This window comes from Oreochromis aureus, linkage group 13, assembly GCF_013358895.1.
Source record: "Oreochromis aureus strain Israel breed Guangdong linkage group 13, ZZ_aureus, whole genome shotgun sequence".
Lineage (NCBI taxonomy): Eukaryota > Metazoa > Chordata > Actinopteri > Cichliformes > Cichlidae > Oreochromis > Oreochromis aureus.
In genome coordinates, this window is record NC_052954.1 from 27,174,353 (window position 1) to 27,201,788 (window position 27,436).

The following is a 27,436-nucleotide window of genomic DNA, read 5'->3' on the forward strand; positions in this document are numbered from 1 at the left end:
TAATGGCTTCATTTCTTTCTGCCGCCACATGATGTCACAGCCAAGGTCACCGCGGCAACGGCCCCCCTTTGTTGTGGCTTCGCTCGCTGATGACCTGAGAGGGATAGAGGGATGGAGAGGAGAGAGAGCGAGAGATGAAGGAGGGGAGAGAAAAGGGGGTTTGAGGTTTGTTTGCGAAAGCAGGGAGGTGATGTATGAGTGTGTGTAGGTGAAACGGGTTGCGTTTGCAGAAATGCTTTAGAATGAATTCTGTTTGGTATGGAAAATGAGTTTTTACTGCTTATCCTTCACCCTCTTCTCTAAATTGTTCCTTTTTCTTGCTCTACCTTGGTTGCACTTCCTCTCCATTTTCCTCATGCTCTCTTGTGCTCAGTAAATTGAAAACTCTTTCTCCTCCCTCTCCTCCTTCGTCGCTTTCTCCTTCTTCTTTTCCCTTTCTTCCATACCCCAATGACAGAATACGATAAAACACAGACACACACACACACACACACACACACACACACACACACACACACACACACACACACATACGCTCTCACACAGCTTTACGGCCTTCCCTCAGACAGCTATTACTCACTTCTACTTTAAATGAGTGCCGTCAAATATATGGGCCCGCCATTAAGAAGCCGATCAATAAAAATGCCATTAGGGGTGGAGTAAAAACGCTGATATTAGTGAAGCTCAAAACAAAATATTTGATTTTCTGTCTGATAGTTAGTGAGATGGGGCTCTTCGAAGAAGCTTTGAGCAGAGATTGGGTCAAGGGGATGTGGGTTTGCATGGTTTTGGAGGTGTATCGTGTCTTGCAGTCAGTTCTTTACCTAGATAGGATGTTTACTTGAGTGTCTATACCATATTCCCATCTTCTAGCCAAAATTTGTCACCAGGTTAGTCTGAGCAGGTGGCACTCTTCACTCTGCTTGAAAGTTGTGGACCATTTTACCAGCCCATTATGTTTTTATTGATAGATCTAATTAGCTTATACAGTACAAGTCTAAGATATAACTTATTGGATATAACTTAGATGTATCAAAGATACTGTAAGAAATTATCTTTGGTTATCTTTAAGTTTATACTCTATGTAATTTCATATTTACCAGTGATCTGTAATCTTGTAGTCTAATAGCTGTTTTATCTTAGAACTCAGATATTTTATATTTAGATGTTAAAGTTGTAACAAACCCGATGTTTTCTTCACTATAAATGTGACAAAAAAGGAAATTTGCAGTTTTTAAAGTGTTCTATTTGATTAGTTTCTTTCTGTGAGTGTTTATACTCTGTAGCTTGCTCTAAATGCCTGTGCATGTGTGTTTTCTAAAATTATATCAGCGTTTGTCATGTGTAGCATATAAGAACATATATGTGTGTGGGTGTGTGTGGGGATGACTTTATACTCATTTGTTTTGTTTAGGTTCGTTTTATGCGCTCCGGCTCGTGAGTTTTAATCACTGTGTAAATACAGAAGTCTGACTTCACTGGTGATTTATTTATTGACTACAGACGTGGAGGGTAGACCACTGAGTTCTGGGAACCAGAGATTCTAGACCTCTACAGGACTCATGCACAATGTGTGTCACTGTGTTTTACTTTAAATGGCTGTTGAGACACAGATCACAAAATATTTTGTGTTGCTTATTAATTGCAGAAGAGTTCAACAGTGTACAAAACTTCAGTATGTAAGTTTTGTGTGGTCATAATGGTCGTAACATTGTATTTCTGTATTTATATTGTTAACGTTTTTTGTCTCAAAACATTTTGTTAAACCTGGTCAACATGTACATATGCAATAAACTACGTAAGATGTTAATTATTTAAATATTTAACACCACACCTTTATCCACAAGGTGTTATCCTTTGATGTTATATTCCAATCTTTCCCACAGAGAGACATATACAGCCTGAAATGCTCATTTTAGCCCAGTATTCACCTGCTTTTACATGTGGGCAACACACACATATTACATCACATTAGTAATCCCTGTTTTTGGCCATGTGCTGTTAATTTACCCTGCTGCTGTTTGTTTAGCTGTCATGACTGATGGAGTCTTCCTCTCCTGATGTTTTTGGTCACTTGTCTGTTAGCTTTACTTGCTTTATTTGGAAAGGTGTGTCTGGTCTACAAAACAGGTTCTAGACATGAGAAACTGTCCAGAATTGCTCCAGTATGGGGAAAAAACACAAGTACTTAACACAGATGTGTAAAAGATATGACTGTATTTGAATTTGAACACGATTCTGTGGCGTATGCACAAATGTGTTTTCTTAGACTTTAGAAAATAATGTTTTATATAAATGCTATTATTACATTTATACCAAACTTAGAGCTAATATAGAGCTTGTTGTGTGGACAGTTATAACAACATGAAATAGTGTTTAAGTTGGCATTTGGTGAATCAGACACACACATACTCACACAGAAATAAAAAACGGTCCATGCTCATGTTTAAAATTCATCTACCATTCTGTCTGATACATCGGCTGTACACAAATTTTTTTCAGAGATGACAAGTTATTAAAATAATATTTTAATGAATATCTATGTAAACCGCTGTGTTTAGAAAAGAGCACCACGGAAAACAAAGGTAAGAATAAAGAGTTTAAGTTGCAGGCTAGTATATGTTGAAAATAACATGTGAGTAGGTGGTAAAGGTGTGACTGCAGACGGGAGAAACAAGACTCCTAAATCTCAGGCTGCTGCCCACCAAGCAATTCTCTTGATAGGCAGCACAGTATTCTTGTGATTTATGATGAAACCTTCTCTCAATTTATCACGGGTGGCAGGAATGTATAATTCAAAACATTTTCTATTTTGCTGCATGTGTTGGTTCCCTCCCTCTCACCACACCTAACACCTTTCCATCATCACTACACACCAAACGTGCTCTTCCTTTTTTTTTTTCTTTTCTTTATTTTTAAATTTGCTGAATGCACACACAGGTATTTTAAATCATGTGTGGCACGTGAGTCATTGTATGTTTCTGACTAAAGACACCTGGTGCGGGAAGATGGCACTAAAACACGATCAAATGTTCTAACAACATGACAGCACTTCCCTCCCCCTGTGTTTGATGTTCATTTGACTGTTGCTCTAATGTTCCTGTGTAGGTGAGTATGTGTGAATGATCCGCATGGATGAGCATCTGTGTTTTTCTTGTTTCATACATTCACTGCATGTTTTTCCATCAATCGCTACCCTTTTGTGGTAGAGATGTTTGTGTGCTTCAGTGGTTCCAGGAGCTATTTTATCAAGGGCAAAATAATGCAGTGCAAAATAATCCTGGTTGAGGGAGATGTCAAAGTGCAATTAAAACACTCCTGTGAATACAACATACAGGCACCCAGCAACCTCACCTGCACAATACTTGGAGCCCACCTTAAACCTTTCGATGATCTCCTGGTGGCTGGGCCACCTGGGCCAGTTGGGTTTCCAGGAGCTGTTAGAGTCCGGTGCTTTGTGGTTGAACGAACAGAACACTCCCCCAGCTGGCTTTTAGGGGTGTGGATGTCATTTATCTGCTGAAGAAGGTGACTGAATTTGTGTTTGCTTTATATCAACCCCTCCAATACCAAAGTCTGCTGATAGCAACAGCCAGGCCTTATCTCAGTGGCAAAGTAAAGATTGATGCTGCTCATCTGTGGGAATGGGGCTTTAAAAGAAATCTACCCTCCGCTCCTTCCCCACTCTTTCACTGCTGATTCCCTCTGCCTTCTTCAACTATGATATTCACACAGATCCAGCCAGTGAGCCAGCCTCACCACTTCAATAGCTCTAAAAGCTCCAGTTAAACAGGACTCAATACCTGACTTACATTAGACAGCTCATGAAGATAATTCCCTATAAATAGCTTTACATACCTTGAGACTTAAAAGGAAAATATTTACTGCAAATTTCAAATTCTGTGTTGTTACATTAATAACAGATAGACCACACACCTTAAATGTTAAATTATCTGGAATGTCCTCTGAAAAAAAAATGATATAAACTATATGAACAGCTTTCTTTTCTGTTCTGTCCCGTTTTATGAACAAAACCGTATTTTGGTGATAAACACTTCTGAGCTGACCTGGACTCACCCTCAAGAACTTGAATATCTCTTACAGTATTGTTTCACATTCATCCTGCGAGAATTTTCTTTGGAATTCATAACTGCCATTCCAAGAATATCTGGAATTTTATACAAGAAAGTATTACCGTAGCTGCTAATTTAGAGAGGGAAACAATTATGGAAGCATGGCTGATCAGAACAAATGCTGACTCAAGATGCTTGTGTATGCCCAGCAGATATTTGCTGACGTTATACTTCAGAAGTGTGTCACAGTGTGGTCATCAGTGCTTATTGAATTGCTAATTAGTGCCTAATTCCAAATCCCTGTGTAGATTATTAGTTCACCACACTGAAAGAATGACCATTTATTGTAAAATACAAACCCAAACCCAAAGTTTGATGAGATTGGTGAATGTAAATGATTGGCATTAAACATATTCAATATAGCCAACATCCCCTCTGGTTGTATGGCAGCACCATGTGGATGGCTTATGGTCTACTATGAGAACTATGTTGTGGAGCAAGTGATGGATATCCAGTGATATGTGTTTCAATTGCATGCCCCATCCACTTATTTCCCATGGTGCCCTTGGAAGGTCAGTCAGCAATGGTGCTCCAAGCACATTCACACTCACAGACTAATTTTGCATCCTTTAATATTGCATGGAGCTCATTTAGAGGATGTGGGGATGGGGTACAATACACACGCAGACATGTATGCTGGCATGCAAACACATCTATTGCATTGTAATTTTCTTTCTCGGCAGCTCTCGGGGGTACATTTTAGGATGCTGCAAAGGGTTTTGGATTTATCTGGTTACACATGGCAATTGGTGTCTTTGCATGTATTTGTGTGTGTTTATAAATAATTGTTTTTGTGTCATCTCCATGTATATACATGTGCAAGTTATGTATGTATGTTTGTGTATATGCATATCCCCTTGTTCTGCAAAAAAGTAATGCAAAAACCTCTTCTGCTGTTCTCTTAGTCATCAATCAACCTGCCACTTTAATTTATGTGGCACTTCTGGCTGCATCGTCGTTTATTTTGGGGGAGAGGAATATCACTGTTGCACAGCTCTGGGGAGAAGTGGCTTTGGTTTTGCAGCATACATATTGCTTTTTAACCCTTTATGGGCTCAGAGAGATTTCCTGTATTTTCTCAAAAGCAAAGCCACATTATTCTGTAGATATGCTTATGAAAGAGTTCACACTTATTTTGATAAATGTCAAAAGTTATTGCCTAAAGCAAGGTGCCTTCTCAGAAAAAGTTTTAAAAAGTAAATAAATAAAAATAAAGATTTCCTGTTGGCTGAAGTTGGTTGGCTGAAGATCTGGTATAAAGTAAAATATCTAGTGTAGAATCAAGTAATTTGGTTGTATGTGATACCTAAGGTTGGCAACTTAGCAGCTTAACATGAAAAATTAGATCCGGCCAACCTGAAGATAAATACAGCAAGAATATTTGACCCACTTCTGTTTATGTATTGCGGAATCAGTCAACAAAGGTCACAGGTTATAAGTTGAGGGGTCAAGGAAGTCATGGCTAGATGAGGTCAGCATGAGGTTACTTCCGTTTGGGGATTCCAGACTATTCCTGTCCATCATATAAGGCAATCCAGAAGACCTCTTCCACCCGGAGCCTCTGCTCAAGTCCCTCCTGTCAGAGTGATGTACAGCAGAAGGCAATAGATGCTGAGAGTGCAAGAGATTGAAGGCAGTCTGTTGGGAGAAAATGTGCACACACACAAAAACACACATACTCAGTCTCTCACTTGCACACAGACACACATACCAGACATTGAGTGCAAGGTTATTTGCAAAATGTATGTCAGTAGCTGCAAAACTATATTATTCATATGTGATAAAGCACTAGAAAAGTTGATTCAAGCAATTTTCCTCACAAAGCATTTTTTATTTATCCGCTCATGGTAATGTAACTGGTATTTAAAAGTTAGTAATAGACTGTTGCAAAATTTGACAGCACTTTATAATAATGTCACACTATTAACAATTATCAATGTATAAGTAATTCATCATTAATATAGGGTTATTCCTCCTTCGTATGCCATTTATAAATACAAATATATTCTTATGGCTATGGTTATGATTATTACTAGCAGTGATGTAGTAGTAGTGATAGCTATGCGCAGTTACACGTACATGGTGTTATAGTAACGGATGGATAAATATATCTGTGTGTATATAAATGACATATCAAGGAGCGGTAATGATATCTAAATGATTAATTAAGCACTTGCTAATACCTTAATAATACCTTTCTGATGCCTAATAGAGTTACATTATTATAAAGTGCTACCCAAAATGTAAAATTATTGGTAGTTATTTAAAAAATAAATGATGCTAGGGACCTTCAGCTTTACTACTTTTTCTAGTAGCCAATTGTTTTTTTGTTTTTATGTTTTGGGGGGGGCTTCTTTGTTGTTGTTCTTTGAAATATTCAAATAATATAAATCTGTCACATTTCATCACACTTGCACTTAGCTGTTACAGCCTGGAAGGCAGTCTTCACTTGTGTTATGCTGTAATAGCTTAATGTATGTGAAGAAGGTGATGCAATGAGCCTCCCCATTTTATTGACTGCGTGAATCACAGTAAGCCTGGATTCACTGTCGCTACCAGCTAAATGCTACATGCTACGTGCTAATCTCCAGAGTATAACTTGATACAGGCAGAGCAGATCTCTCCACCCTGCTCCAGGGATCTTTATCTTTGCAACGGGATTGAATTATTTCTTCTTGCTTAGCTGGAGGAATCGAGTTACAGTGACCATAATGCACAACAACATACTGCTTTTGTCATAGACATGTGTTAGATTAGCAGGGCACACAGCAAGATGCTAATTTAGCAACAAGTCACATGCTACACTTACTATTGGAACCATTAGAGGGAAATCACAGTGGCACAAAAAACCAAGCTCAGGAGAAGAAAAATATTTCCCATATTCTTTCGACAAAGACATTTTCACAGTGGCTTCTAAACTTAAGAGTACTGTGTGCAGCTGTATTGATTTTTTTTTCCTTTTTTTTTTTTTTTTTTTAGCAGTGTCCGGGAGATGGCGCCGAGAAAATGAGGTCTGGCTTGAAGGTTTATGTCCTGCCACAGTTAGAAGGAAATGTGAGCTGAGGATTCAGCTGGCCTTTTATTGTAAATGCGCTCCCTCTAGATGGGCTTAAAGTGTCTGTTTTCCTGGCTATAGGAGGGGAATTAAATATGAAGGGTATCAGTAAATGAGCAGGAAGACTCCAAACGAGTGCTTAGGGACAGTTTTCCATTATTGTCATCTATTATCCTGGACAGATAGCGATATCGGCCTTTGAGTCGTCGATTTGCAATCCACTGCACGTTGGTGGCAGGCTGACAGGTTATGGGTTATGTGAAAACAAAATAGCACAGTTAACTCTAGGGATAATTTGGGCTATTTTAATCCCGTCAAATACAGAGCATTTACAACTGATGCACATCGTGAAACAGTACTCCAAAGCGGCACAACAAGGCTTCCAGTTCATGATTAAATAACCATCTGGTGTTGAACTGTTGAATGTGTACTGCTATACAGTTCTCCATATTCTCAACTATTCTAATCTCTCTCTATGCCAGACATGCTGGGTATATTTGGCAATATTCAAGCAAGTCGAAAACATAAAATGATGTGAAATCTGATAGATTAACCTGTCTAATGGCTTTAGATTAGATATTCATAAGATTAAGTAAAGCTTTGACCAGATATTCTTGCCATTCACCACTTTAACATCACATGTTCCTCTAAGTATTCTCACTGGATGTATTTCCTGTGTCAGATACTAGCTTCGTTTTGAGTTCACCGCTGCGTGGCCGCTGTAAAGCGTTGGTCTGTACACAGACAGTCACTCTGAATAATAGGCCTGCAAGCCATAAATGTCAGCCCTTTAAATCACACACGGGCCAGCACTGTGTCTCAGAGAGAGAATCCTTCATCACTGCTTAAACTACAGCCGCCCATTTATTTATTATGTGTATGTTTATAAATCACTAAGGAGACCCCGCATTCCTGAAGCCTGTAAAAGTGAGTGAAAGAAAGAATAAGATGTACATTGGAAAGAAAGGGTTGAAAAAATAAGCGGGGTAAAATGAAAATGTGTGAAGAGTGGTACAAATCAACATTATATTTTATTGTTTATATTTTCAGAAATGATGAGAAATATTTTCTAAAACTTGTTTCTTTACACATCACATGGAATTCTTATTTTAATGTTTTTGATTTTTATTTTATGGATTTTAATCCAGTTCGTAAGAATCTGCTGTCTACCTGAGGAGTTTGTTGAAGAGGAAAATGTTTTCACTTTCCAACCAAATTTAGGGATTTTTTTTAAAGGGATTTCTTTTTCTGGATGTTTCTTTTTTTTGTAACAACCTGAGAATTCTACTTTAAACCTTTCAGTCTATCTTCAATGTTGTTTAGACATCTGGAAGGGAGATCAGTTTCTTAGTCAGGTATGTTAAAAGTAGGTTTTTACAGTAAAACTATGTTGGATACTCTTAAGATGTAAGAGGATAATTAAAAATGTTTTTAAAAATGATATTTTCCATACATTTGCTGTATGTCTTTAAGGTAAATTGTAATCTCAAATGGGTGTTTTTGTATGATTTTACATTCTCTTCATCTGCCCAGATGTTCCAGTTAGGTAAACCCAAGAGAGTAAATTGACCAGTGGGGCTTTGCTGTGAAACCATTATTCCACTGTTTCATTAACGTCTTGGTAAATACATGCCATTTGCAGTTACTCTTACCTATTCACTATGCTTTTTGAGCAACATAATATGTAATCTAGAGAACTAAAAATCACTTAGTTTCTCAGTGGTTGCAGTCAGGTATTTATCTAAAGCATTATGGCCCACTGATCACTGAGGGGGCTTGATGGTCCTCGTTCACAGTGTTCCATGAAGTGCCTTTAATCATAGTTGTAAAATAGAAAAATGTTGAAGTGCACAGTATTATGAAGTTTGATTTTGCACAGCTGCGTCTGTGCCAAAAATCCATTCAATCCATGTAAGTATAAATGAACTAAAAAGTTATGCACATAACCTACATAGTCTAAGTGAAAGACATAACACATATTTTACTGTGAAAGCTATAACCATAGACTCCATACACTGCTTCACCAGTGATATCATACTAGTGTCTATGAAGTGTTTAGCTACACCACCATTCTCCTGAGACTAGCACACTTTTTTTATGGACAATTAATATTAACACAGGAATGACAGTGAATTCCCCGGCTTCACCCAGGAGTGTCTCTCCACAGGCAAAAAAAAAAAAAAATTCCACTAAGACTACTCGTCTGAAGATTAGTCAAAATAAACCAATTGGGTCTTTCATCCTTTGCTTTTACAGTCTTGGAGATTTATGATGTACAGCAGTGAGATGTACAATTGCCCAGTATATGTATATGCATGCTTTTAGTCTTTCCTTCCCCCTCATAAAGGACGACACATTCCAAGATTTTACTCAACCGTTGGTTCCTTTATGTTTTCCTTGAGGGTTTGAGACGGCATTTCTTGTCTTTGTTCCTTTTAAGCAAATACTTACTTCTGTCTCTAAGTAAGACACAAGAAAATCACAGCCATTTAAGATGCAGGGATTTGCAATGTTTTGGCCAAATGTTTGAACTACATAAAGGAAATGATTCTTGTGTTACAGAGAAAAAATATGGCAATGCATTTAGAAACAAAGACAAAAAAAATCTTTAAAACATATCTGTATATGCTTTCTTTCTCTCTCTCTCTCTCTCTCTCTCTCTCTCCCTCTCACACACACACACAGAGACAGAACAGCATTCATTCTCACTGGGAAGTGTATACTTCCATTAAATACACAATCCCTAGTCCACTTTCTCTTTTCCCAGGCTGCTTTATTTTCCCTCAGGTCCTGTAGGGAGTTTGATTTTAGACTCAAGAAACCACATCTCATCAGCTCCTTAGAACCTGTGAGCTTTTAGTTGTGAACCCCCTCAAATTTCAGATTTGGCATTAGTGTATTTTTGTCTGGAAGTTGTGGCCTTAACCCTTGAACTCTTTACCACTGGGTGCTTGTCAGATTGCCAATCTTAGACTGTTCCCTCAAGCGCAAATAGAAAGTAAAGTAGAAATAATATCAAAATTTTATGTGTGGTTATAGCCACAAACCCTCAGCTTCAGATTAGCTTGGATCCATAAGTTTTGAGCACATTTGTTTTTATCATATTTGTTGATGCTGATAAAGCAATGCATCAGTCACTTTGATTAGAAGTCATTTGGCGTTGGAGCACAACTGTAATTCATTGGCTTAGTCACACTAGAGTAAAAGATAGGTTATCACCCTCCTTGTTCCTTGGTAGCCATCAAAAACATTGGTAGCTTCCCAGTGATTGCATTGAGTTTTCTTTTCTTTTTTGTTTTGATTTTTGCATTCGGTAAAACCCTTAAATCTGGTCAACCGCTAATAGCAAGGCGATTACGCAGGTCATCTTGGTGTGAGTCGACCTGTCTGCAAACAGTCACTCTCAGAGAGATTGGTGAAGGTTTGAAAACAATTGTCATCTAATTTATTAATGCTGACTGATTAATTGTGACGTGTTGACAGCCTGAGTCAGTCTGCAGTGTGTCTTTTTGCAATAGGTGATTTGACTCAGCTGGTTGCCAACTGGTTGTATTCTGGTTATATTACTATATAAAAGCAAGGTTGCTCAGCACCTATGATGAGGTTGCTTTTCTAAATCACCATCCTGCAACAACTATGTCACTATTTGTGGATGAATTTCTGAATTTCTCTTTTAAATCTATGAGTTTCTGTTGGGACTGAATATAAGTAGTTAACGTAAATCACTGTGTTTAGATATAACAGATTTGCACAGCAAAGCAAAGTTGCTTTGAAGATGGCAAATCACAGCAAGTGGTCGCAGACCTGGTCCCGTCTTTGAAGCAACCATTCCAAGAGCAACAACATTCCAAGTTCATTGCACACAGACAGTTTTCTCTAGTATGACTATTGCATGAACTTGCAAAGTGTTCGAGTGTAAGGAATTCAGCATATGTAGAAATCTGCCTTCTGCATTAAAACTTCATTCTTGAACTACTTAGTACTTGAACTACTTTCCTCAAGGCTACTTGACCAGTACATATGTATGTCAATACATACCCTGGCCTTTTCTTAATTGAGACATATCTGTATTGAGCAGACAAATCTACAAGTCACTCACTGAATATGAAAAATTGAGCATGGGAAGGAGAGGAGAGGGTGGGAAGAGAGATCAATGATATGGATCTGCATGTACAGACTAAACCCAAGCCTCCATCCTGTGTGTGTTTGTGCTTGTGTCTGCATGTGTGTATGTTGCAGGTTCTGCAGCCTTATTGGACATCTGAATGAGTAATGGCGTCGTCTCAGACTGGGCAATTACCACCAGTGCTCGTTTATTAAAAAGGGGTTGGAGGGATGAAGAAAGGAGGATGGTGCTCTGGTGCTGAGGGAATGTGGGATGAATAGATAAAAAAAACAGGAAATTTTAAAATTATTTTAGATATAATTCATTTTAATGTCCATCAAATATACATGTAAGCCCTTTCAGTGCAGATATTTAATGCTTTATTTAGGTCCTCTGTTTGGGGTTTTAGTGGTTATGCATAACTAAAGATTACCTTTCTATATTGCCCTTGTTAAAGAACAGTTTATCTTAACTACCAACACCTTACATGTTATTGATTTTAAGTTCATATTATTTCATCTTGCTAAAGAAAAACTATCCATCACTAGGGTTGGGAATTGATACGAATTTAGAAATTCCGATTCCATTATCGATATCATTTATTGATTCAATTCCTTATCGAGTTTCTTGTCTATTGTCATTGGGTTCTCGTTGGCTCCGTTTTGAGAGTGACCACCATTGCTAAGCAGCAATAAAGAATTGACATTCATGCTAATTAATTGCATACTGTGGTTCAAATGTTTGTGCATGTTTGTTGAGGTATTTCCCCTCTTTGTTGTGATCAGTGTTGGAGTTGTTACTCAAAAAGGTCATTATTACACAGATCACACAAACCACTTTTCTTAAAAATAATGCAGTATATTATTTAATTATTCCTGGGAAATAATTAAATAACTACTTACTTACATTACTACTAGTAATGTAACTACTTGTTACATTACTTTTATGTTACTCTGTGAAACAGCTTAAACACACTGTCTCGTAATCACAATTTATCAATATAAACCTGAGGCTACAACCCTAAAAGAAAACAACACAAATCCCTAATGAGGACACATCCCTCTAAAGTCGCCACACTGATTCTGTTTTAGAAATGTGAACACGTAAAAATGGAGACTGCAGCCTGACTGCCCGTTTGCTTGTTACCTGTTGAAGTTCAGGGTCTGCCTACTGGGGTCAGCATTCACTCAGCGTTCATTTTGGGTTCTTGGCTAGCTTAGCGTTAGCGTGCTGTCTTGGCAGATGCCTGCAAAGAACCTAAGTTGTGTTAGCAGCATAATGCAGTTGTTTCTGTCCTGGATGCAGTTTTCCACTTTACCATTTATCTTGTCATTTTGTGTCCCTATCCGTGCCATGTTTTCTACAAGGACCAGTTCTCGATTCTCATCCCTATCCACCGCTGTCCTCACTGACAGCTGATTTGCACAGAAGCTAACAGTGCTCCCCAAACTAATTTTAAGATTTTAGGAGTCTCATTATCAACAAAGTTATTTAAATTAAGCTCCCAGCTAGTTAACCAGGAAGTGAAACATAAGTGAGACATAATGTCAGCGGTTCTTCACTGGAGTTTGAAAATAACAGTTTTCAAGAGAATTTTTAGTTTGTTCTAAGACTTCCATGTTCTTAAAGAGTATTGTTATTAAGTACTGTGCTTCTATGGGCTGTTTTGTACTGAGACCGAATGTGAACGCTTACAACATGGACTAGCAACAAACTGAATGTAACACTGAGCCGAAGAGAGACACAATCAAATCTCAACACTGAGTAATGTGGAAATTTACATTTAGAGATTCTAATGAGTGCTGAGTGTGATGCCACTTTCCATAATTTCCTATTCTATTTCTGAAGTTGTGAACTTTGGATCAAGTATCTAATCGTAAAACTCTATTTAGCTTAATTTTGAATTTAACTAACTACAGAAACAAATAATATTCCTCCTACACACTATTTCTCCGCTGTTTCTTTTCCATTTTGCATTCTTCTTCCCATTTCTCGCTTCCTCTCTTTTCTCACCCTGTCTGTCTGCATGTCTAAAATGCTAAGAAAACATTGTGGCTATGTAGGCTATGCTGAGAATCAGTCAGCAGCTGCTTGGTGATCAATGGGAAGGAAAACAAGTCCTAGCCAAAGGAATTTGGGTTTTGAACTCTGTTCATAACTTAGAAACCATGCCAGGGAGGAAAACCATCTGACAAATGATAGATGACAGAGATGGCTGTGCTCCTATCTATGCATCCATCAGTCGAAATACTATATGTAAAAATGCAGATTTCTATTCATACATATAGAGAGTGTTTATATTAGATAGAGAAAGAAATTGTAAAGAAGGCCTCGTTTGCCCTTGTCTATTTCAACATCCTGCCTCAAAATAACCCCCTACCACACACTTCCATCACATGAGTAATCATACAGTAGCACATCCCTTCTCTTATGTATACACACATTCATAGTTTGGCAAGACATGCTTGACTCATGACTCAACCCCAGACGCCTGCCAATGCCACTGTGTTGGTCTAGTGGTGCCACAGCACTCAGAGAGTCCTCACTCTGTCCCTGCCGTGTCACGAATCCACACAGAAGGCATATTGTTAATCATGCTTGGGAAAGACCAGAGTTCAAGGACATTAATAGCTACGATGTGTAATTTCCCTCCCCTTCACATCCTACTCATTCAGCGTTTTGGGAAATTTGGGTTTAAGAAACAAGGATAATTCATCTGGGAAAGTACCATTGACAAAACTTGACTGTACTACTGGAAAGCAATTGTTAACTAGTGAATTATTAGAATGCCGTTGGTTTGTTTCTTTTTAACATCACCAGTTTAAAACCCATAACTAAAATGTGAAATGAATTGGGCCAAAAGACTTAAAGAGAACACTTATGATGTGTCTGAGGTGGGCACCTTAAAATAGTGCATGTTTAAGTTTAGAGTAACAGATTAAACCTGTAAATAAGCCAGATTGGCACAAAGCTAGCCTGGAATCAGATGTTTATCTTTCTTTTATTTGCTGAAATGTTCCCTTCCAAATTTCATAGACACTGGGAAAGTCAAATTTCCTGTTTTGTTTGCCAAAAAGAAGAACTAGTTTGCTTGATTTTGCAGAGGCATATACATTTCATGTGAAGTAAACTCTTAAAGAATTAAGAGAATAAGTTCTTGCCCACAAAGAAGCAAGCCTACACTAACATACATACTGCTATAAATATAAACACTCCATCGTCTCTGGTCTCTGATCACCTCACAACTGTTTAACCCTCCTTTTCCTTCAACACAAAGGGTACGCCACTGTGTGCCAGCATCCCATCTTACGTGCCACAGAGGAGCTTGAGACTATTAGCCTGAGCTTGTCTCTTTTGTGCTAATTGGCAAATCCAGCATCAACTTCGCTATTGTTTAATTAGTCTTAATTAGTCTTAACAAGATAACTGAACACCATTAAACAACGTTAAAGTGACCCCATCAAAGATTTAATAATTAAAGCAAAAAAAATAAAAAAATAAATCTTGTTCAAGACTTTTTCTAAGACTTTTCTCTAGTAGGCAAATGAGGTAACTTTTTAATGTTACCACCAATGTCATCACCTGTGTACAGATCTCTATTTTCAACTGTTGCAAAGTAACATAAAAGCAGAATTATGATAATTGCTTTGTTGTTAAAAAAAAAAAGCAAAAAAGTATGTTAGCTTAATGTCGATAATACTTTAAATCATAAAGTGGGTGTAAACTAGTGTAAAGAATAGAAAATGTTAAACAGTCACTAAAAATATACTGTTTAGCATAAGCTTTTATATGGTACACAATACATAATGTAATGTTATCACTAAGTTTTATCTTCTAAAATGTACATTTGCCTTTATTTTCGCTTTGTGTTTAAACAGTTCATCTTAAAATTGCAACACTATTGTCGAACACATCTTTTTATTTAATTTATAAGAGAGCAAGTTATACACAGATACCAGCTCAAGGTAAAGGGAGAAATACACCTATCTACATGCATAAAAGTGCTGAACTCTCACATATAAAGACATATAAAGACAAGGCCATTGTTTCATCAGAGGTGTCACACATCTGAATTGAAATCAGCATCCTTCTCCACTTCAGTCTTCAGGCCTTTACCGCCCCCTTCTTCTTTTATTTTTATGTAAAACACATTGTGAAAGGTCAGTGAAGAGAAGCAGCAGAGAAGAAACGAGAGCATGAGAGAGTTGAGTGTGCGTGCATGTGTGCATGCATGTATGTATATATATTTGTGCATGTGTGCCTATGATTATGAGAGTAATTCCTTGGTGTGTGTTTGTGTGCGTATGTGTGTGTGTGCATGTGTGTTTTCAGAGGGGGTAAAACTCTGTCTCCTGTGCATGCTGTGCTCATTGAGAAGTGGTGTCTTGTGCCTAGGGGGGCTGCCAGTGAGAGGGCAGGCGGGCGGCCAGGCGCCAAAGAAAGAGGTCACATCCATATTCATCGCATTGGACATGCACATGTAAACCACTTTTAATATGCCGTGACAGGGCAAAGTTGTGTTGAGGCGGAAGGACAGAGAGAAAGAGGGTGAGGGAAAAGCAGAAATGATGACAAATATGGAAGGAATAATTGTGAGAAAAGTCCACATGTGCATCTTCATCGCGGTCTAAGTGACTTCCTGGTGAATCTCAGTGACCTGCAAAATCCAATTATAGGCAGGCAGTGTAAAATAAGTCTTATTATAAAGAAAGGAGAACCATACGCTTGCACACACACGGTATAAGATATATGTAGCATTCAAAATTTTTAACACATTTAAATTGACCTATGTACATAAATCTGATAGAAAGGATGGAAAAACTCTTTACTGGCTTTAAACACATATAACGATTGCTAAAGTGCTACACTGCAGATATTTCCAGCTAATTAAAAAACTCAATCTGTATCAAAAGACTGGAAAACACAAAAGGAATGCCTGTTTTAATAGGGCACTTTGAGGTCAGTGGGGGCATATCATCTTCACATCATAACAGGAGGCCCAGGTAGGCAGTTATGACAATGTGGCATTATATGGCAGCTTTTGAAGTCTACCAGTGACAGCCTCTCAATGTAACCGTCTGTCACAAGTCACTGCTTTGAAGTTGGCAATGATGAAAAAGAACAAAAACCAGGCAAAAAAACCAATCCATTAAGATTATGGAGTCATGTCAAAGCAGCATTTTAGAGATTTGGAGAAGCAGTGTAGATGCTGTGTGTGGTGTATACAGTGGTATTTGGAGACAGTATATTGTAATGATCTATATATAGACAGAAAGGAGCTGAGGATCTCTTTAGCGTTGGGAAGGCAGTTTAGATAGAAGTGGAATAATAGGACCTTTCTCCAGGACACTTAACCCCCTGATACCCTGCTGGATTGCCCTTTTGATAATGGCACCACTTACTGTCTCTCTGTCATGAAGCACTCTCTTCAATCCTTACCTGTAGGGCCTACATTGGACCATCCCTGGGGTGGAAAATAGTCACAGTGGGGGTTTGACTCAAGGGATGGGGTTTTCTAGTAACCCTACTCCTAACTTTTCAGACAACGCCAGGGTCCCCTGGGGATCCCCCACCCTCTATGGGCTTTAATTCCAACAAAAGTTAAAGTTGCGACAGGAGCTTCCCTAAGCGGACAAATTATGCTATCGGTTTCCCTGCTGTTGTTGGTGGATAAAAGCACCTTGCTTCTGTTAAAAAAAGGAAGTGAAGTTCTCCATCTGGAAATCTGTTTGAAGTCAGTTAAAACAAAGCTGACCTAAATTTGTGCGCACATTTGTTCTGTCAAGAGTTAAATTAGCATTGTTTAATGGAAGATAGTGAGTTTAATCCCGGTGCATAACGCAGCACTGCCATTGTTAATGGGGCAATCAAGGTGACAGGTTTATCCTGTCCAGCAGAGCACTGGGTAGTGAATCTTTCTGGGCCCTAACCTCCAGCTTGCCTCAAACAGTGGGGAATCCTCCTCAATCACTATGAGATGGTCTTCTCAGCTTCACTCATATTTTAACCACCAGCCCCACACCACGGGGTGCTGTGTAACGGCCCGTCAGTGGCTGTAACCTAAGCACCAAAATGGCTTTTTGACAATGTATCTTGTGTTGTTTTAAGAACCCCGTCTGTCTTGACCAGACCCCACCTCCACAAAATATGATTTAATCATTTCTCTCACTTACTTTTCTCAGCATGAGAGCAAAAAGGAAGACAGAAAAAGAAACTGAGAGGGGCTGGGGGGAGGCATTCCAAAGTGGTGAAGAAGGAGAGACATTACAGCAGTTATTTCCGCAGCAAAGAGAAGAAAACCTCTTACAAGGCACTTCTTAATAGGAGCTGGTCGCCAAGGCTAAAGCCAAGCTACTCCTCTTAAGAAATCCTCTGGGTGAAAATATGAGCAGGCTTTTAATCAAGAGGCAGTGGACGTTATACAAACAACAGTCTCTGCTGATGTCATTCTGAAAAATCTCCCCTTTTAAAACTCAGACCTCTAGTCCATTATTTACATTTTTTTTTTTCTTTTTAAAGTGTGTTTTGGAAAAATTGTATCTCATACAGATTGTAGCTTACAAAACTGTTGTCACTTTGTATTGTTCAAAACTTCCACATAACAACTAAAAAAAACAACTTGTATTGTCAATCTTGTAAAATGCATTGAAATTGCCAACGTTGCACAAGAGATGATCTCATGTTTCTAGTCACATCTTGCTTGTTGCAAATTTCTGGGAGCAGGCCCTGATTCCTGTCTCTGCTCATCTCATCTCATCCCACTTTTCTCCTCAGGAGTATATCGTTCCCCACCCTGCCTGCATCAGTGGTTGACACCCACTTAAGAGCTCTGAAGCACTGTGTACACATTACCACAAGTGTTGTTACTGTTACCAGGGACTGTCTTACCCTCTGTCATGAGTTGCAAATCTGACAGAAGCCCAGTTTGTAATAATGTGTGGATGCTGTGGTACATCATCCTTATAACTGTCTGCCGATGTTGATATGCACTACTGTGTTAAAGACGTGAACCCCTGATTTCTTTCTATTTTGTTTCCCAAATAAGACTTTCTTGTCTTTTTAAAGTGGCCGTGAGCAACAATTCTTCAGGCTTTCTAAAGGCCTTCCAAAGATTTTCTTTCAACATTGGCTGCTTTTTCAATCATTAGTCCAGTCCATGACCATTTTCAGAGGAATGTTTTGATTTGTTTTTTTGGTTAAGCCACTAAACACTGATCTATGAATCCATAGACCAGCATCATGTTATTACATAACAGCAAGCAAGGAAAATATTTTAAATGTATTTGTTAGAACGCATAGAGCAGGTGGTAGATCACCTACCAATCGGAAGGTTGGTGGTTCGATCCCCGTCTGCATGCCAAATATCCTTGGGCAAGATATTAACCCCAAGATGCTCTCCAATGGATCCATCGGAGTATGAATGTGTGTGAATGTTTGATAGAAAGCACTTACATAGGAAGAGCATAGAAAAAAGTGCTTGTGTTAATGACTGAATGAGGCAAGTTGTGTAAAGCATAAAGTAGAAATGCGCTATGTAAAGAACCAGTCCATTTACCATGGACAGGCTGCTAGCAACAAAGTATTGTTGCTAGCAGCCTGTTGCAAAAACACATAATTTGTTTCCATCCGTTCTTTAGTTGAATGTATGAATGTGGCGTGCCAAAGATGACACACTTTTAGAATAGTGTTTTTGCCCCAAGCAAAGTGATTCCCTGTTAGCCAACAATGTGGCTAACAAGTGTGCGGTGTGTCTTTAAAAAAACTGAGGAAACTGGACAAATAGAAGATGAAAGAAAAAGTGATAGCCCTCATAACTGTCTAGAACATATGAACAGCATGTGAACGTTACATCCTCAAGATCCCACATATCCAGTAAATCACACAAAACCCGAGAGATGTATTTGGCCACAGTTGATCTATCTACAGTACTGTTTAATATCACAAATGGTCTCACTGGAAGGGCGGCTGTCAAAACGAACAAAAGGAAATGGGGATAAAACCTTTCCTCTGTTTCACCAAGACTTTTTCTCTGTCCGGGCAATCCGACTTAGATGGCATTAAGTAGCACAGACACTGAAACCTAGCATCAGTATAGCTTACTGTGGCTTGAGCGACTTCCTGCTGCTCTCTATGCGATGTTCGTATCTTTTTAAGATACGCATGTACTTAAAATGCATGTAGGGGTCCCCCACAAGTGGTTCAATCTAAACTCATTTACCAGAAGAGTGTATAAGATACAGTGTTGGGATCATTACTCAAGAAAAGTAATGTATTACACATTACTCGTTATGTTTCTTCACATGCAGATAACTGAAGGAACTATGTAACGTATGTAAAGACATAATTGTGACTGCAATGTAATGATTGAATTTAGTAATTGGTTGCATTACTAAATACTGAAAAATGTAGCGTGAGTAAAGTAACGCATGTTTCTCCCCACTTGATGAATGTAAGTTCACAACTCTCACTTTAGTACTGTGTTGGACTTTGCCAAACAATACTGAGCCACTCTTTTCCAATGCTTTAGTGATGCCAAGCTTTTTTCCAACAGTGCAGCTTTGTCTGTCTGTGTATTCCCCCCACACTCATTCCCCACTGGAACTGCCTCCTGCAGGATTAATAGATGAGGTTAAAACACACAGTAAAATTGCAGACTGTAACACTAAATTAATAAGCTAAAAGAGTCTAAAAGTCTTTGTAGAGTTGCAGAGATGTGTGGTATTTCCTGCTAATTTGGCATGCAATCAAGCTTTTCATATCGGAGTTAAAAAGGTACAGGTTAATGCTGCTTCAGATTGTGCAGCGTTAACTCTTTGAGAAACAGTGTGTAGCGTCTCTCAAGCCACCCTCTCTTTTGCTATGATTAATGAACAGCTAGTAAAGGTCAACACATAATAAACTGAACTGCCTTTACATTAGATTTTCGTGACATCAAATTTAGATAAATTTATTTTTCATTGATCTTAAACAATAGGTCACAGAGAGACAGTTTGCCTCAGCAGGCTCAGCTTTGTCCGAGGAACACAGTTTCACCATATTGTTTGGTTGTTCAAGGACTGACACTTGATAATGCCAGCGCTCACTTCTTGGAAACCTACCACTCTAATTCTCATGGCACAGAAGAGACTTGTATCCTCAGCACTTTTGTGGGTCATCACAAGAAAAAACTGTCATCGATGCCAGTGTCCTTTCAGTGCGTCCTTGCCCCTTCACACTGCACAGCTCCTTTTTTCACCCCTCTAGTGCCTAACCAACCTGCGGTAATAATGACGAACATCATTTATGCAAATGTAATTAGTGCGAGAAACATGAGAGTGAAGCACAGGGCGCCAATGGAAATTTATCACTGAACACCCAGGCTCTAAACATTCAATTAAAATATTGAATTTCAGTGGATTTAATCTAAACGTAATAAATTAAGAAGTGGAAGAAGAGTTTGCAGCAGAGCAGGCTGACATTTGGCTGTCACTATCACACTTGGAGATGGTCACTGATTCCACGTCCTTACCTTAACCCTTCAAAATGCAGATGGTGGGCAGAAAGACAAGGAGAGAAGGTGATGTCTGGTTCTTATCTCTGTATCTGGGTCAGTGTTTTGTCGAAGTGTGGAAGGGTGAGATTGGGCTACAATGCTGAGACAAAGTAGTGCTGCACACCACAGGCTTTAATGTTTGATAATGTAATATCAACCATATATATGACGTGTTTAACTGCTGTTAAACATATCGTTGTAAGCCTTCATGGCTTTGAAACTACAGTCTTTACCAGGGAGCACAACAGGAGATTGGTAAAACAGGAAAGAGGGGAGGACACAGACACCGTCGTTGGAAGAGAAAGTCTGGATTTTAGGAAAGCATCCATCACAAGTCAGGAGCAGCGTCAGCTTGGATGACACAAAATCACATATGGAGTCCTTCTTCAGGGACAGAAAAAAGTAATTAGCTGGGCTCAGATACTGATATTTTCTGTCCTCTAGAGCTGTTTTTCATATTCTTTATATTCTCAGGTCTATTAGATTTACACCGATGATCTGCAGATGCAGTAAGTTCATCAGAACAAAGTGTTTATAAAATGAAACCAATGAGTTAAAAGGCCAGTTAGTTGGTAACATTTTATGCAACCAGAGAGTTTGTTGAGGTTAGAATTTATTTCATCCACAGTCTGTGTAACACTATGATATGACAGCACAGAGATGAAATCACAGAAGCGTTTCTCTTCCATTTCAACGAATCTTTTTTCTCTTCATCTCAGACGAAACCGTTCTAACACTGACAAATACATCTGGTGTTCGGTAGTGTCACCACACCTGACAGAGCAATTGTTCACTAAGTAAAATACCACTCAGTTCTTCTAAACATTTGACCATCGCTTAAATTAAGATAATGATTAGCTGTGCTTCAATAAATATCACGATGATAATAGATGTTTGGTGAATTAAGTGCTTGCACTATAAGAGCTTGAGAATGTGGATATATTGAAAGTGTGACCCTTAAATGCAAAACTGTATTTCTTTTTATCCTATTCGACTTTTTTAAGAGTTGAGACGCAGGCTAGGTGATAGACATGTTACTTGTAGATATGTTTTGAGGTAAAGATAGTTATGCAAACTTCTTTGTGAATTTTTATGCGTAATTAGATGCAAAATTTTAAATTAGCCCTAAATGGGAAATTTTTGAAAAATCTTTTATCCTGCTAGACTAAATGATAGATGAGTAGTTTCAGGTGTATAAAAACAAAAATGGTCTATGTGCAGTTTTTATTTCTGGAGCTGACATTATACATGTTAACCAGATGGATGCCCTTGCCTCACTGTCTCTGCTTAATGTAGCATGAGGCCTTCTTGAGAGTTGATCCTCACTCAAGACTAAAGCTGCAATTACAACCCCCGTTTGTACACACTTGCAAGCTGTGTCAATACTGATCCAAAACACTGCTGCACTCCTGAGAGCTGTACTCTCAGCGCTTGCTGTGACAAAGTCCAACTTGATGTTTTCTCCTCTGTTCATGTTTACATACAGAGGACATGGCAGCCTGCCTCCTTCAGCTTCATGGTAATAAGCTGCTATCGCCCCAGTTCTCTTAATATCACATTAGAATTTCATCTCAAGGGGAGGATGCACTGAGAGTGTGCGAACGTTGTATGTTTAATGAATAAGACTGGGGAAAAGTGTCTTAATGGTTGCATTAATGCTCTTTTTTTTGTCACCGTCCCTCTGTACATATTGTGCATAATATCAAACACGACCTGATTCTTGCTCTATTTCCATAACGCCCCTCCGGATCTTGGTGGTATTTTGTCTCATTTTGTGCTGCATCTGAAAGTAGAGGGCAAAATGAGGCCTGTCTATGAATCAGTGCTACAGAAAACTGGTGATATTATACACTGACATCCTTTAAAGAAGACTTTAATGCAGGCACTCAATGCACGCCAATTTAAATGGCATAAATAATGTAAATACATTTTAGATCTTTTCGAAATCTAAAGCTTCCATCCAAAAGCAATTTGCTGTATTAACCCAGTCTAAATGATCTTTTTTTCCCTATCCTGAGCTATTTAAAATAATGTTAATAACAGTGGCAATATTCATGTTATCTATGCCAGCTTTTATAGTGTCTAACTTTAAATAGGCTACATGGCCAAACGTTAATGGCACCTACTGTTAGAATCTGCCTGCTGTGATTTCTTCCATTTAGCCATTATAGCATTACTGAGGTCATTGCTGTTGGACGATGAGGCCTGGCTCACATGGCATATCAGTCTCTCCCAGAGTTGTCATATGGCACTGGTATCACGCCATCAAGTTTTTTGCACACCATAATCAAGTTATTTCTTTTTGTATCTTTGTTTACTTTGGTTTTTGGATTTTGAAACCACAGAGAGTAGTGCACAAACAAAGTGTCACATAATTGCATTGCATTCAGTTTCACCTAACTGGAAGTAATGGGCCTTACTATAATCATGATCAAGTCAATGTCAGCAAACTTTTTTTTTTAAACAGTCTGAACAGGGTACATGTAACTTTGACATGCTAACAAGCATTAACAAAGGCTAGACATGTAGCAGGATATCTATGACCACTAGAAGCAATGCTTTTAAAGTTTAATCCATTATTTACTTCAATCTGGACCTTACTGTGTCTTTGATCTACCATTCGACACCAAACACGAGCTCTACAGCCACAGATAGCTTGCCATGTTTTATTTATCTCTAATTAGCTGCTCATTCAAAATCATGAAACAATAGACCGGAACAGACATAACTGACTCCTGCATCTAGGCCAATGTTTAGTCTGGGATACCAAGGTTGATCTACCTCTCTGTATTTGATAGTACCACTATCCATTATTCACTAAAGATCACATTTTAAAGCAGGGATGCTGTTTAGTATTAGAGAACCTGGGAAGAAAAGATTTCTTTCTTAGTTCTCACATTGTTTTTGTCTTTTTGTGCTTTTTAATGCTCTTTCAGTTTCAGTCCAGGCTGAGAAAGGATTTTAGGGAGTTTGGCATTTACATCTGTGAATAAACTTTTTTTTTAATTTGTTTGATAATTTTCCCCCAACATTATGCCAATAATCTTAGGTGTAACGTGTCCTCACATCCTCTTTGTAATGTGCTTTACCCACTGCCTCCAGTGCACAATATTGCTTATTCTCTCTTGTCTGCTCAGGTGACATCAAATCACTTACTTAAATAAAAATGACTTAAACAAACACAAATGATGTGTTGGGAAAAATTGTTGGTAATTATTATTTACACTGTTCATGCTAAAAACATGCAGGTACAAATGTACAAAAATATAACCTGCAACATTAAGAGACTTTGAGACAGTATAGTTTAGATGTTGAATTAAGCCCTTTTTTAAATATAGTTACAGCATACCATCTATAATAGCATATCCTGCAACAGCAGTATTTTAATTGCCAAAATTTTACAGTGTCTAATACCCCTGCAGCTGTTTTCCAGAACTAGACTTTATGAGTCACTATATAAATATTTTATCTGCACCATAAATATCGCCCTAGTCTATGATGTTAGCTTTGGTCAAGTGCTTATTTTGGACCATCAAGAGAGAGCTACAGAGACTGAATTGGGTTTTGGCTCATCTATCTTTTTCACTTTTCACTTCTCAGTCTGTGTTACTTTTCCTCAGCTAAATGAGACTGATGATACAACTGAAAGGAAAAGGAAGCACCAACAGCAATAAGCAAAATTGTGAAACATATTATTAAATGCATTAAGATGTGTCCATAGCGCAAGAAATCATTAAATGTGTAATTCTGGGCAAGTGCTCGCTGTCTAGATTTGCTCTTTTTACCGCTAAAGTCAAATTCAATTGTGCAAACCTTGGACCCGTACTAACTTCTGTGATCTTGATGAATGATTTGTAAAATTCTAGATTCTCCACAGTGTTTACTTTGGATGACTGCAACTTGCAGAGGTTTGACAGATGATAGTTAATTTTCCTTTTTTTTCACATTTTTGCTATTTTGGATCCCTCTCTGTGACTGAACTCAGACCTTCCTCCATTGTGCACTTCTCTTTACAGTAATCCTTTGCAGCTATTTTTACTGTGCATTCCTGTACAGACATGCACTAATTACAGTGGTATCTCATAATGGATGTCCTAATGTTTTATTTACCTTATGAGACTTTAATCAGCTCCCTGATTTCCTCTGTTGTTACACACCTTACCGTGAAACATAGCCTGTCTATATCCTCTTATCAGGCAGTGCCCACTGTGCTCACCAGCCTGCTGCCAACAGGAGAGCTGGAGGTGGCAGACAGTCTTTGAGAGGATGTGTTACGCGTGTGTCTGTTTATGTGTGTGTTTTGAATGTTGCCTTTGTACATTTACACATGCATGTCTTTGTGTGTTTGTACTGCATGTGTGAGTGTCAAAGTGTGTGACAGGTGCCAACTCCTATGTCAGGGGTGAGGTCGCACCCTCCCTTCTCAGCCTAGGTGTCTGCAGAGGTTCATATCCACTCAGCAAATAAAGGGTGAACACCTTTTACCCCTCCACACACACTGATATGTAGAGGCAAACACACCCAACCTGCTAGATGTCATTAGCCTTTACACTAACAGCGGGCCCCAAGACAACTTGGGAAAATAGGCGGGCACATATTTTTAGCAGTGAATGCCAAAGTAAGTGTTGTGCATTTGCTGCTGGGATAGCTGTAGATGCCAGCTGAGACAGCACCTATTGGCAAAGACTTTTTTACGGAGTGATATATTTAGGTGATGCGTATCAGCTGTTTAGAAAGAAATTTGTTGACACTTTAATTAATCTGCTCTGATAGCATCCAGAGGTGACATCACAACTTCAGTGTGTTTTTTGGGGTCTACTTGAGTGTTTGTGTAGTGTAGTAGAAAACTTTTGTTTTTTCACTCTTGCCTGTTTTAGACATGCACTCCTTTCCATTCATCTGATGACATTTGAAGATATCCTAGCACAAGTCTGAATGCATTTATTAACAGATAAGCAAAAAATCATCACTGTACTTTTTAAACTGTTTTGCAGAGAAGTTAACTTGTACTGTTCCAGATTACAAAAGGCTTGTATTTTACTTTGTGCCTTTTTAGGGAATCAGTATCTTACATCCTTTGTCTTTTTTTTATCAAACAATTCCTGAGTTTTTTCAGCCTCCTCAAACATGCAAGAGAATGGCCAAAAAAGGAAACTTCCCAAGCACATTTCATTCGTGGGTCAGATCTTAATATATTTAAGATCTAGCCCAAAAATCTAAAGTATTTTCTTGTCAATAATATATCACCGTACTGCCTAGAGAACAAAAAAACTTGAGTAGCAACCAAAGATTTATTTCTCTCAGATCAAGCAAACAGTATGTTTATGTTTGTCATTTGTTATTCTTTCCCTTTAATTTACATTTGCTTGATTGTATTTTCTTGTACATCCACTCATTCTTACTTTTTCTACCACTTATCCTTGCTTGGGTTGTGGGGGCTGGTCTACGACAGAGATGCCTACACCTTTCTTTCCCTTGCCTCTCTTGAGTGCTGGGCATTCACCAGTGTCTCCTACAATTTAGTGCATGTCAAAAATATCAGCAAACTCCACAACTGACCAGTACAGCATTTTCACACTTTAATACTAATGTCATGTCAATGGAAATACAGACCCATGCTGTGTGGTATTTACTTGTGTAAACTTATATGGGGTTTCTTTTATTACTTTTAGCGGATTAAGCTGTAAACAATTTTCTTGAATATCATTAAGTGTTCAAAGAAAACATGCAAAAATAATAATTCAGGCTGAAGAGCTTGTTGTTTGCTATATATTCCAGTTATTTCTGGAAATGCACTGAAGTAGGAACCTGGAAAAAAGTTGCTAATTTGGAAATGTGTGTTCTTTTTTGCATGCTGAGACTGTCTTAAAAACTATTTTATAAAAACATCATGCATATATGTGCACATTTCTAGCATATTTAACATTTAACTGCATGTAAAATTGTGTGATCAATTGATGTCTTGACCTGATATGACTTGACAGTATGTGTTAATGAATGGCAGGAGTAGACTGAATTTGTTTCAAATATTTATATCTGGCACAAATTATGTGTAAAATCCATCATACAAATGTAACAGGTGTCTAAAATCATCAGCTTTCTCTCCAGCTGCCAAGATATATTCTTTTTATTCTCTTTATAACACCAGGGTCTCCTCTGAGAGTGGTGTCACTGTTAGACCCCATATATTTACACTATATTTCTCTCACACATTCCTTTTCAGTGAGCCAAGCCTTGGGCTGCCAATGGAGGATGTGAAGTCAAGCCAGGGAGCCAAGGCCACTGTCAGCTCTCTCAGTGGTTAGAATAACCCAATAAATTCTGCAGGGAACTGGGCTGGGACTGGACCAGTGCTGGCAAAGAGTACAAGTGAGAGGTAAGATGATAGATAAGGGAGGGAGGTTTTTTTCAACTGAAGTTAAATATATCAAGAAAAGCAGATAAAATGAAATCAGAGATGTTTTAATATTTTGATATGTAGTTAAAAAAGGTCATTGGTTTGTAGATTACCTACTCTATTTCCTGTGTAAAAAACTGTTACCTAAGAATTAACTTTTTAACTTTATTAGGAGTCTGTAATATGCAAGAAATAGTCAATCAGCATTTAACTC

General features: G+C 38.3%; 1 long non-coding RNA gene across 1 annotated transcript in view; it reads left to right on the forward strand.

Moving 5' to 3' along the window:
- The window catches only part of LOC120443299, a 54,771-nt gene that overhangs the window by 13,830 nt on the left and 13,505 nt on the right, over positions 1 to 27,436 (forward strand). The window contains exon 2 of the long non-coding RNA XR_005615325.1: positions 27,049 to 27,201. This is a non-coding gene — a long non-coding RNA (uncharacterized LOC120443299). The remainder of the gene's footprint in view (positions 1 to 27,048; positions 27,202 to 27,436) is intronic.